Source organism: Chiloscyllium plagiosum, chromosome 20, assembly GCF_004010195.1.
Source record: "Chiloscyllium plagiosum isolate BGI_BamShark_2017 chromosome 20, ASM401019v2, whole genome shotgun sequence".
NCBI lineage: Eukaryota > Metazoa > Chordata > Chondrichthyes > Orectolobiformes > Hemiscylliidae > Chiloscyllium > Chiloscyllium plagiosum.
The window spans coordinates 17,873,780-17,887,898 of NC_057729.1; positions in this window are offsets into that span (position 1 = coordinate 17,873,780).

A 14,119-nucleotide genomic window follows, 5' to 3' on the forward strand; every position below is an offset into this window, starting at 1 on the left:
GTCATGTTGCGGCTGTACAGGACATTGGTTAGGCCACTGTTGGAATATTGCGTGCAATTCTGGTCTCCTTCCTATCGGAAAGATGTTGTGAAACTTGAAAGGGTTCAGAAGTGATTTACAAGGATGTTGCCAGGGTTGGAGGATCTGAGCTACAGAGCGAGGCTGAACAGGCTGGGGCTGTTTTCCCTAGAGCGTTGGAGGCTGAGGGGTGACCTTATAGAGGTTTACAAAATTATGAGGGGCATGGATAGGATAAATAGGCAAAGTCTTTTCCCTGGGTTGAGGGTGTCCAGGACTGGACGGCTAAGGTTAGGGTGAGAGGGGAAAGATATAAAAGAGACCTAAGGGGCAACTTTTTCAGCAGAGGGTGGTATGTGTATGGAATGAGCTGCCAGAGGATGTGGTGGAGACTGGTATAATTGCAACATTTAAGAGGCATTTGGATGGGTATATGAATAGGAAGGGTTTGGACGGATATGGGCTGGGCGCTGGCAAGTGGAACTAGATGGGCTTGGGATATCTTGTCAGCATGGACAGGTTGGACCAAAGGGTCTGTTTCCATGCTGTACATCTCTATGACTCCAAGACTCTATTCCAAAACACACCCTTGAGAATGGCAAATTCAGTAAACATGCAATTCTAGCAGCAGGAAGAGAATCCCAACTTTTAGCTGTAACAGAGAGGGGAACAATAATTTCTACATCTAGCTTCAAGATCCCAGCAACTGCTGAAAGCTAAAGTTAAAAATCCTCATTCTGACATCACCCATTCAGGCTGCTACTATTGTGCCAACTTGAAAAAAGAACCCTCACTGTTGGTTTACTTTATTGGCTTTGAGCAGACCACTTTTCACCTCTGTATCAACATTCAACTTCTCAACTCAAAAAAAAGGACAAAATGTACTTCCTAAAGCCATAGTATTGTCACAAACCTGATGGGGGCCATCCTCCGTTTTTGAAAGTTTTCGCAAATATATCTAACTAGCCAATGCAACATTTTTCTATTGCTATCATGCAATAAACTGCAGCTTGTTGTTAAGAACAACTCTTCTTGTGAAGATCCACCACTGGGTTATCGTCTACCATTGCTAACTGAATAAGCCCTTAGATACAGTACAGAAAGGTGGATTAGTGGTTGCATTCTACTCATCTCACCAGTTTTGAGTGGTTGGTTCAAGAAGCATGTGGTAGACTATAAAAGACAAGATGGATAATTGGTGGAAATGTGTGGAGAGAGTAAGCAAGGCTATGAGTGATTTGTAAACAAGGATCAATATAATCAGGAAGCAGGGAGGTGACAAAATTGTGGCTAACTTAAAAAGAAACTGAATTTAATTAATTTGACAACTTGCCTTCTGCACAATGCAGTTGATATAGCCACCATCTCCATATTGACTACTTTAGACTGCGCAACTCTCTCTTTCTGCTACAAGTCTGCTCAGTGTGCCGAAAGACAAAAGTATTCAACCTCTTGTTAACCATGACCAACTTAAACCCCTTCCTACAACCCCACAACTTTGAGGAATGCTCATTACATTCCTCCTCACCACCTCTTCAATAGTTTCCACTCTCACCTTTGGCCATTACATCAATTCCACACCGCAACCCACTCCCCCCAACTCTGCTCTCCTCTCTTTTTCTCCTGTCCTTTCCAGACTTACCTCAATTGTGAGACCTATCTTCTGTCCCTTTGCTCTTCTCATTAATTCATGGGGACCCAACTCCAACTGTCTGATCCTCCATCCTAATTGATATTTAAATAGTTCTTACCTTTCATCCGTCCCTGTTCAAGGACTCAAATTAACTTCTTCTCTTGGTATGCTTTCGTTTATTGGTCAGAGTATTGAGTACAGGAGGTGGGAGGTCATGTTGCGGCTGTGCAGGACATTGGGTTAGGCCACTGTTGGAATTTTGCGTGCAATTCTGGTCTCCTTCCTATCGAAAAGATGTTGTGAAACTTGAAAAGGTTCAGAAAAGATTTACAAGGATGTTGCCAGGGTTGGAGGATTTGAGCTATAAGGAGAGGCTGAACAGGCTGGGGTTGTTTTCCCTGGCACGTCAGAGGCTGAGGGGTGACCTTGTAGAGGTTTACAAAATCATGAGGGGCATAGATAGGATAAATAGGCAAAGTCTTTTCCCTGGGGTCAGGGAGTTCAGAACTAGAGGACATGGTTTAGGGTGAGAGTGGAAAGATATAAAAGAGACCTAAGGGGCAACTTTTTCACGCAGAGTGTGGTACGTGGATGGAATGAGCTGCCAGAGGAAGTGGTGGAGGCTAGTACAATTGCAACATTTAAGAGGGATTTGGATGGGTATGTGAATAGGAAGGGTTTGGAGGGATATAGGCCGGGTGCTGGCAAGTAGGACTAGATTGGGTTGGGATATCTGGTCGGCATGGACAGGTTGGACCGAAGGGTCTGTTTTCATGCTGTACATCTCATGATTCTATGACTCTAAATGCTATTCTCATTAACTCTTATTCCACTGCAAACAATTCTTCCTCACAGAGCTTTTTGTTTCCCACTTCCATCTCTCTTTAACTGTCTACATGAATTCTTTAAAGTCACCTCTACATATTCCAGAGTATCAAATTATCACAAACCAACCATAGATAACATTCTTATGATTATTTTCATGGTTTATTCCTCCTTGCTTTCCTTGCTTTTTCTACATCACATCAACTTCCAACACCTCTGTCCCATGATCTAATTCCTTGGAACACTGTCAGTCAGTTACAGTTTTAGCCATTCAGTCCTTTGTCTAGCATTCCCCTTGCATGATGCATCAAAGGGATATGTTCACAACTTCCCATGGAGCTATTGCTCTTCCTTTTGCTGACCTACTATTGTTACCAATTACTAACTCCTTTCATAAAAATAAGATCAGTTGTTAGACACATAGCTCCATCAATCCAAAACCTCTCTAAACCTTCTATTGCCTGTTCCCAGCTTCATCACTCCATTATCCCTTGCGACTTTTGTATTGCCTCCACTCAGCCACATCACTCCACCAGTCTTTTTCTCCCCTCCTTTCCTCTGAGCTATGAAATTGCTTACCCAACATTGTCAGATGAACATTAAATTCCTCCATTGCGGTCTTTGGCCCATGCTATCATCTGCTTCTGCGGCAGTTCCAGTTAAACAAGATTGTTGACAATCTCAGTATCTGGTTCACCCCAAGTTAAGTTTCTGACTTTGTAGTCAATCCAAAACAAAGACTGTTTTCTCTCATTTTCATACCACTAACCCTATTCCTATCTCAGCCACTTCCAGTCAAGATCTTTGTGTATATTTTTGTCAGCTTGAGACCTTATTACTCCAATGTTTATTTGGCCAATATCCCGTAGTCTAGGAACGTCAGCTGATCCAAACTTGCTGCCTTGCATTCTAATTTCTATTCATATTTCATCCCCATCATGAACTACAGTACTTTCATGCTCCAATTCTCAAACTAACAATGCTTTGTTTAAAATAAAGCCCCTCAATTGCCATGACTCCTGAATACAAAATAACTTCTAATTTTACAATTTCCTCCAAACTCTCTGTTCCTCTGACTTAGTTCAATTACATCTTTTCAATCCTGTTTTGTTCATAAATTGACTGCAACATTTGCCTGCTTTACAATAAATGCACTTCAAAAGTAATCTCTTGATTGCCATGTGACCCAGCTTCCCTCCCAGCATATAGACTGCTCCCCTACAATAGCACACATCTACATGGAATCACTTATCCCTCTAATGATCACTAGCCATGATCCCTATTTGGACTCCTGCCTGCAATGTACGGACCTGACACCCTTGGCCTCAAGTAAGGATGGAACCCTTTTGAAAACATCAGGCTCCAATATAGAGAGAACACTTCAATCAACTCCTAAACTGCCATACAATTGTCAAGGAGGATGTGCTTGAGAAAATCCTCCAACTCCCTAGCAAAAATGATCTTTGACTTACACCTAGTATGGCAGATGTTGAAGCCACCTTTAAACACAAGAATGGAAAAGCCACAGGTGTGGATGGGATTCCAGTGGAGATTTTCAAACTTGGAGGAGCAGAGTTTACCAGTCTTCTCTGTCAACTCTTCCTGAAAGTCTGGAAGAGAGAAGAAATCCTTGCTGACCTCAAGGATGCTGACATTGCCACTGGCTTCAAGAATGGAGACAAAGTGATGTGGGAACTACTGAGGGATCTCCCTACTCTCCATCGCTGGGAAGGTTATTGCCTGACTCCTCACTAGGTGCCTTATCCCAGTCTCTGAGGAAATCCTTCCGAAATTCAATGCAGCCTCTGAAAAACTGTGGATTTATGGACATGTTTTTATTGCTTGACAACTCCAGGAGGATTGCCAGGAACAACACCAAGAACCCACATAGCCTTCATTGATTTGACCATGGCTTTTGACTCAGTCAATGGGGAAATGCTATGGAAGACCCTTTCAAAGGCTGGCTGTCCAGTGAAATTTATCAACATTCTCCATCTCCTCCACAACAAGATGTCAATGATCGTCAGACCAACAGTAATAAGGTGAATTCTCTTAGGTCATGACAGGCGGCAAGCAGGGATGTGTCATCACCTTCACCCTTTCTTCATTGTGACGATTCTTCATCTTGTCAAGAACGAGCTTCCCAGTTATCTGGACATTGTCTGCAGGATGGATGGAAAACTTTTCAATCTGAACAGGTGCATGGTGGCACAGTGGTTAGCACTGCTGCCTCACAGTGCCAGAGACCTGGGTTCAATTCCCGCCTCGGGCAACTGTCTGAGTGGAGTTTGCACATTCTCCCCGTGTCTGCGTGGTTTTCCTCCGGGTGCTTCGGTTTCCTCCCACAGTCCCAAAATGTGCAGGTTTGGTGAATTTGTCATGTTACATTGTCCGTAAATGTTGGGGAATGGGTCTGGGTGGGTTGCTCTTCGGAGGGTCGGTGTGGACTTGTTGGGCCGAAGGGCCTGTTTCCACACTGTAAGTAATCTAAATTACACAAATCCAAGAAGAGATCAATACTCGCTTGTGGAACTTCAATATCTGGATGACAATGTCACATCTGCTCTCTCGGAATAGAATCTTCAAGTCTCACTTAATGTCTTCATAGAAACATACTGAAGAATTGGCCTCAGCTTTGTCCTCAAGAAGACTTCAATCCCTTACTGACCTGATCCAGGTCAAATTCCAATCCAAGCTTCTGTTAAGATTAAAGGAAAAATTGTCATAAACGTGGAGCATTTCCCCTAACTGAGAAGGCTGACACGGAGATGCAGAAATTCAACATCACCTCCAAGTTGTGAGCACCGCACTCAGATGGCTAAGGATGAGTGTCTTTGAAAACTGTAACATCCATGTTACAATTGATACCAAGATACTTGCATGTATATTTCTGACTTTATAACTTCTGACTTCTTCCGTCTGACTCTTCTATATGGCCCTGAAACTTGGATAACATATATACGGCATCTCAATGCCCTTGAGAAATGTAATTAATGCTGTTTGAGTTGGATCCTCCACAAAGAACATAGAACATTACAACGCAGTACAGGCCCTTTAGCCCTCAATGATTTACCAACCTGTGAAATTAATCTGATGCCCATCTAACCTACACCGTTCTATTATTATCCATATGTATGTCCAATGCCAATTTAAATGCCCTTAATGTCAGCGAGTCTACTACTGTTGCAAGCAGGCCATTCCACACCCCTGCTACTCTCTGAGTAAAAAATACTATGCGTGATATTGGTCCTAAATCTATCACCCCTCAATTTAAATTTATATCCCCTCGTGTAGGCCTTCACCATCCAAGGAAAAAGGCTCTCATTGTCTACCCTATCTAACCCTCTGATTCTCTTATACGTCTCGATTAAGTCACCTCTCAACCTTCTTCTCTCCAAAGAAACAGCCTCAGTTCCCTCGGTCTTTCCTCATAAGACCTTCCTTCCATACCAGGGAACATCCTAGTAAATCTCATTTGAACTCTTTCCAAAGCTTCCGCATCCTTCCTATAATGAGGTGACCAGAATTGCACGCAATACTCCAGGTACGGCCTTACCAGTATCTTGTACAGCTGAAGCATGAACTCGTGGCTCCGAAACTCAATCCCCCTTTCAATAAACACTAACACACCATATGCCTTCTTAACAACCTTATCAACCTGGGTGGCAACTTTCAGGGATTTATGCACCTGGACACCAAGATCTCTCTGTTCATCTACACTGCCAAGAATTTTACCATTAGTCCAGTACTCTGCATGCCTGTTACTTCTTCCAAAGTGAACTACCTCACACTTTTCAGCATTAAAATCCATTTGTCACTTCTCAGCCTAACTCTGTATGTTATCTATGTCCCTCTGTAACCCACAACATTCTTCAGCACTATCCACAACAATGCCTACCCTAGTGTCATCTGCAAATTTACTAATCCATCTTTCTATGTGCACATCCAGATCATTTATAAAAATGACAAACCGCAATAGCCCCAAAATGGATCCTTGCAGCACACCACTGGTAACTGAGCTCCAGCTTGAACATTTCCCATCAACCACCACACCCTACTTTCTCTCACTTGGCCAATTTCTGATCCAAACCGCTAAATCACCTTCAATCCCGAAACTCCGTATTTTGTGCAATAGCCTACCGTGTGGAACCTTATCAAATGTCTTACTGAAGTCCATATACACCACATCAACCGTTTTACCTTCATTTACTTGTTTTGTCACCTTCTCAAAGAACTCTATAAGGTTATTGAGGCACACCCTATCCTTCACAAAACCATGCTGACTATCCCTAATCAAATTATTCCTTTCCAGATGATTATAAATCCTATCTCTTATAACCTTTTCGAACACCTTACCCACAACCAAAGTAAGGCTCACTGGCCTATAATTACCAGGGTTGTCCCAACTCCCCTTCTAAACAAGGGAACAACATTTGCTATCCTCCAGTCTTCTGGCACTACTCTTGTCAACAATGATGACATAAAGATCAAAGCCAAAGGCTCTGCAATCTCCTCCCTGGCTTTCCAGAGAATCCGAGGATAATTGCAATCCCATCTAATCTTGTAGCCTGTACATCTGCATTCTCACTAACATTGCCCTTTTCCAATGTGAATACTGAGGAAAAGTATTCATTAAGCACTTCCCCTATGTCCTCAGATTGCACACACAACTTCCCAGTACTATCTTTAATTGGCCCTAATCTTACTCTCATCCTTCTTTTATTCCTGATATATCTATAGAAGGCCTAAGGGTTTTCCTTGATCCTATCCGCCAACAACTTTTCATGCCCCCTCCTGGTTCTTCTTAGCCCTCTCAAATCTTTTCTGGCTAATTTACAACTCTCAAGTCCCCTAACTGAGCCTTCACAAGTCATCCTCACATAAGCCTTCTTCTTCCTCTTGACAAGAGCTTCAACCCCTTTAGTAAACTATGGCTCCCCCTCTCGAAAACTACCTCCCTGCCTGATAGGTATTTACTTATCAAGGACCCGCAGTAGGTGTTCCTTGAATAGGCTCCACATTCCAAGTGTGTCCATCCCCTGCAGTTTCTTTCCCCATCCTATGCATCCTAAATCTTGCCTAATTGCATCATAATTGCCTTTCCCCCCAGTTATACCTCCTTCCCTGCAGTATATGCCTATCCCTGTCGATATGCCTATGCTTATTGTAAACATAACCGAATTGTGGTCCCTGTCACCAAAGTGCTCACCGACCTCCAAATCTAACACCTGGCTGGGTTCATTCCCCAGTACCAAATCCAATACGGCATCACCCCTTGTCCCATCAGCTGGGAGGACAGGCTTATGAGCATTGGTGTCTTTGAAGCAGCCAACTGCACCAACATTGAAGCCAGGATTATCCAAAACCAACTCTGCTGTGTTGGCTACACACTTAGGATGTCTGAGTTCCAACTACCAAAGCAAATCATCCTTGGCCAGCTCAAGGACAACACACACATGAGAGGAGGACAAAGGAAGTATTTCAAAGACTTCTTAAAGATTTTCCTCAAAACATACGAAATGGATGTCAATGTGTGGGAGACTCTCATTCAAAAGAAAGTGATTCGGAGGAAGCTCCTGTATGAAGTGACACAATTCTTTGAGAACAGCCGTCAGCAAGAGGCAGTATGGAAAAGGAACAAGAGAAAGGAATGCCAAGATTTCATGGCCAAGACCAATTCCGTTTCATGGAAACACCTACCAAATGCATTGTTGGAGATTCAGCTCTAGGATCAGGCTTTTCAGCCATGCAAGGACCCACAGAATCATAACTATTGACACGGAATTTCCTAAATAGACAATCATACCCCTTGGCAAGTAATTGCTGGTGAAGATGACTGCAATGTATTGTATAGTTCCATGTTACATAATTAAATATTGTACAAGTTTAGTTAAAAGCACATTTCTCCAAATTAGCTGATCCATGTTCCAGTCTGTACTTCTTTATGACATTCATATTGTATCACCTCAGTACTGCTTTTTATCGTTCCATCGAATTCTGACATATTTTATTTAATTGTTAAGTTTTCATAAAACTCACCTACCTATAATTTTATTTTAACATATCACAGTTGTAGACTTAAATTGATTAAACTTTTGCAGTCAATCGCTTTTATTTCTTCTAAATGAAAGTACAGGTCTACGATAACTATATAATTTGTGATATACAACCTACAAAAGTCCCCAGGGATAATATAAATTTGTTTTTTTTCCATTCCATGTTTAACTGAATAACACCAATTTTGAATTTCAATTAATGTTATTTCGGTTCATATTCTTGTGCCCACTGTGCAATTGCTCAGTTATTCATCTAGCTAGAACAAGATTTGAATTTTCTTGTGTCTTTTTTAATGTGTCAATCATTGCTAAATATTGCCTGACAGCATGTTTTTCACATGAATAGCTGTAGTGAGCATTGCAGGTTATGTGTGATTTGTTCATTTTGGTCAACTCTTGGATATTTGCTTTCTAACTGATATATTGTGGTTGATGTTCATCCAGGTGCAGGCTGTGAACAGTTAACACAGTTTCAAGTGGAAAATATCACCACTCACTGCTATGGCTGATATTTTGTGTGCCAATTATACCTTCAAGGGGTTGATGTAATATTCTGAGTTATAATGTTTTAAATTGTGAATTATCAATCAGACAAAGAACAGTGTGTCCGCATTATAATACATTGAATGATCCCATATGCAAGATGCCAGAAGTTAGTTTCATCATGTGGGCCATAGTCAGGGATAACTCTAATGACCTAATTTGTCCATATTAGCTGTCCTGCCAATAGAAATAACGTTAAGGTTTAGTACAGTATTGATATTTGCTATTCAATATTATTAAAACATTTAATTGACTATGCTTCTGAAAGTATTTACAGAAGATTTTGATTATTCCCTTTTTCTTTTCAATATGTGGTGAATTGGCTGCAATGAACTAGACTGGCATTAGAGGTTATTTGATTGGCCAAAGTGACTTCCCTTAAACTTTCTACTCTTTTATCATTATTCAACAAACAATGTCCAAAGTTTATATTTGTGGAGATCAAGTGTACATAGATTAAAGACCACAGCTGTTAAGTATCATACCGCTAATTATCACCATTTTCAGAGAGAAACAAAGACCCTGGAAGGGGTAAGGTATACATAAAGACAAAATGAAGGCACTAATTAAGCATATGCTCTCCGGGTAACCTGGATACCTCTTTAAGGTCAATAATACCACTTCACAGTGTCAGGAATTAGGCATGAATAATGGAGTTAAAAGCAAAATGTTAGGAACCTGAAGTGTAGTATTGGGAAATTCAACGAGTCTGATAGTATCTGTCAGTGGAGAAACAGTTAAAACTTCAAGTCCGATATGACTATGTTTTTGGAATTGAAGAGAGAGGTGGTAACGTGATGGGTTTTATATTGTAGAAAGAAATGGGAGATGCAAATGGAACAGAAGGGAAGTTGAAGAGAAGGTCAAAGGGTGAACAAGATTAAAGATCAGAGGTGGTACAGAACAAAAGGCAAAGAGAGTGGTAATCAGTTCAGAGGAGGGAGATAGACCCAAAGTAGATGGTAAGAGTAAATGCTGATGGCAGAATTTGGATTGGCTTTGTTGAAAGCAAAGCCAAGAAAACCAAACACAAAGGTGGTTGGGATGGGATAAGGTGGGGTCAAGGCAATGGAGACAGTGGGAGCAAGAGAAACAAACTAGGATGGTTCACAGTCTGAAACTGTTATGTTCTATATTGAGTTCAGTTGCATAGCAGGGAATTAGATCATAAAATGTATAGAATGCAAAGGGAGAGTTGCAACTGGAGCTCAAAGATTATAGTTTAAGTATTATTTTTGATTCAAGAAATTTATGAAATTTGATTTATGAATACTTGTGAAGAAATTTGTATGTATTAACTATTATTGGCGTGGTGGAGAAAATGTGTAATTTGGAGGTTTGGGAAAAAGTACTAAAAGAGACAGTAGCTTGTTACATTGGCCTTTGGGTACCAACCCATTGGTGGCTTGCGGTTGGTGTAGGTCTCTGCCACCAATCTTCCATTTCATGGTGTCTAAGAGCATACCTAATTATCAGTGATAGAAGAGATACAACTGAAGAGTCTTAATAAGAAGAGGAACAAATAAGATGTAGTTTCCTGCACGATAGCAACAAACATGGTTAACATTAATTATTTAAGCATAATTATAACTATCAGATGTTAGAGATGACACATCTGTCTCCATTGGGACCTTGTGCCTGAATCTCTACCCACAGACTACTACTTCATCAGATTGGGTGGAGCAAATGCAACACCAACATCAACTTCTCAGGATCATTACCACACCCAACATGGATATATGTGATTGTAGACCTCTCAATTACTGGCTATCCAATGGCTAGTCTAGAATATAAATCTCAGCACAAATCACTTACATCAGGAGAGGTGGTAGAAGATTTTTAAAAATCAGATAGGTAAAGAAAATATATTAAACCTGTTCTGTCAATCATAACTATTTCAAATTGTTAGAAAACTGTATAAAATTGCAATATAATTCCTTGAAACAGCAAAGGAGCATTGAGTAATTCTAAAAATATTACTCAACATGTGGGAGTGATTCAGAATCATTACCATTTATTGCTTAAGTAGCTGTTAGCCACATAACCCAGCCTTCTGCTTGATATAACTGCCAATCAAACCATTTATCATCAGGATAACTACATCCTGACATTTTTGTTGTATACCTATCAGTTACAATATTCAATTTTCAGCTGCATGGACATAGCAAGGCTCTAAATGGAACATCTACACTGGAGCTACTATGATTGTAAAATTAAATCATGTGTGTATCTGATGGTCAAGTCGATATTGATACCACCTTTAGTAAAGTTTCAGATTTAATTCTGAACTTATTTTATTAGGATCTCAAACTGATGCTGGGAAAGAAAAAAATAATTTTAATTTATTATCATTATTCACTAACCCACTGAAGATTATTTGCAGAAACCTTTTTTTCAGAGTCAATCCTTTAGGATTGAGGACAACTTGCTTCTGCTGTGGTTTGATGAGTTATGAAATGATTCGTAAGTCCAAATGCACAATCTTCAGACTCTGCTACACGCAGTGGTTGAAGGGTCATATAGATGAAAACTTTAGAGGTTTGTGACCTCCCCTCAATGCCTTGACTTTGCCTCTGCATAGTATTGACAAAGACTCTCAATGTGTTCAGTGCCCTCCTGAAAGAACCTTCTTGAGTTTGGTGAATCATAGGTCAGGTATTCCCATGAGCCGGTGACGCTGTTTCACCTTTTTAAGGATGCTTTGAGGACATTTCTACAGTGTTTCCACTGTTCTCCTGAGTCTCCTTCTGCAGCTATGTTCTGAGTTGAGCAGTTACCTTGGGATTCTGGTGTCAGGCATACTTGGTTTTGAATGATTAGTGCCTCGATGCCAGGCATGTTGGTATGGAAAAGGACACTGCTATTGGACTGAATTTCTCTCTGCCAGATTTGGGAAACTTTGAGAAAGTAGCAGTGGCACTAATTCTGAGTGCTTTGAAGCTGCTATTGGTTGTCTAAGTTGCCAAAGCATAGAGGAGCATGGCAAGTCTGACCTTGGTGTCAGTCTTGTGATTTTGATTCTCAGTTACTCTCTTCCTCACTTGTCTGTAGGTTGACTGGGCTTATTGGAAGTGATAGTGAATTTTGTTGCCTATTATTCAGAATTGTGTTATGGTGGCAAGCCTCTCTGTCTTGTTGAAAATCCTGGAAGACAGGAGGAATTTCAATTGCTTTCCTAAACCAGTATTTTGGGAGGGGAGGGGGGAGAATTGGAAAATGGGATTAGAAAAGTTAGGTGGTTGTTCTTGACTGGCACAAACTCAATGGGCTGAAGGGCCTTTTTCTTTGTTGTAGACCACTATGAGCCTGTGACTTTATGGACTATGATTTGGAGGTGTCATGTTGGACGGGTGTGGACCAAGTTAAAAATCACACATCAGGTTATAGTCCAACAGGTTTATTTGGAAACACTAGCTTACAGAGTGCTTTGTCTATCTCATATGCTGCAGACAAGGCTGTCACTGAGGGGCATGGTACATTGGCGAGACCAAGCAGACACTATGAATCGATACTGTGCAACAATCACCAGAGGGATGTTCCCTCCCAGTTGGGGAACACTTCAGCGGTCTGGAACATTTGGCCTCGGATCTTCAGGTGACCATCCTCCAAGGTGGACTTCAGGGTATGCAAAATGGCCTAGCAAATGCTGATAGCCAAGTTCACTACCCATAGGGGTGGCCTCAACCAGGACCTTGGGTTCATGTCACACTACAGGTGACCTCACTGCACAATACACTCTCTCTCACACACACACACTTACATACTCACACACTCATGCAGACCCTCTCTTTCATATGCATACACATACACTCTCATACTTGCACCTACGCACACACCCTCTCACAAGTGTATACTACATTACACTCATACATACAGTTCATGAAGCATACACACATGCAAATGCAAACTTTGTCCTGTGTACTCACACTCACATGCATACACACACACACTCACTCTCTCTCTCTCATGCACGCACACATATGGGGTGAATTTGCAATTGCAGCATTATATTTGCAGATACATTTTATTTTGCTCAAAAGTGCACAATCTGCAGGCAGTCAATGCAGGGAGTCATAGAGTCATAGAGATGTACAACATGGAAACAGAACCTTCAGTTCAACCCGTCCATGCCGACCAGATATCCCAACCCAATCTAATCCTATCTCCCATGGGGAACCTTGTCGAACGCCTTACTGAAGTCCATATAGATCACATCTACTGCTCTGCCCTCATCAATCCTTTTTGTTACAATATTTTATAAATTCCTACTTTGGAAATAGAATCAGTCTGACTCAAGATTGGGATATGGACAGACTCTAACCTCACACCTTTAATGCATTGTCTGAGCTGAGAGGTCACATTTTTTTATAAAACCTTATATTATCTCGAGAATGTGACTTAAAAGAAGTTCTGGGATTTACATATTAATGAGCCAAAGCCTGCAACCCATTCTAAAAGATGAAAGACTTAACAGCAATCCAGGTTTATTCAATATATAATTTCAGTTGCACGGCACTGAAATCTTTTGTTATAAATTCCGTGACTTATGATCCCCTTCCAAAGCTACCTAATGAAGGAGCAGTGGTCCAAAAGCTAGTGCTTCCAACTAAACCTGTTGAATTATAACCTGGTGTTATGTGATTTTTAACTTTATGGACTGGAAGAGACTGAAGTTTTTATAAATGTGTAATTCTTGCAGGTAACTGTCTGGTAAGAAGCCAACTACATTCCCAAAAATAGGAATTTGGTGTCCCTGGTGTCTGAAATCCAGAGTATGGAGATTAGACCAAATAAGAGCAAGTCTGTTCTCAGTGTATTCTTTTGTGTACCTCGGATACCACTTTGGAGAGCTAAAGATGCCCTTTTAAATATTGTTCCAGGAACCATGGGTCCAGGGGTCACGGATTTTGGGAAGGAGAGCTGTCTATTGAGGGGAAGATTGTGCACAATAACTCCTTCCAATGGTCCAACCTGTCAAGACCATTCAAGAGTATCAACAAATGTTAAATTTATAAATTTATAAACAAGTCTGAACAAGTGTCAA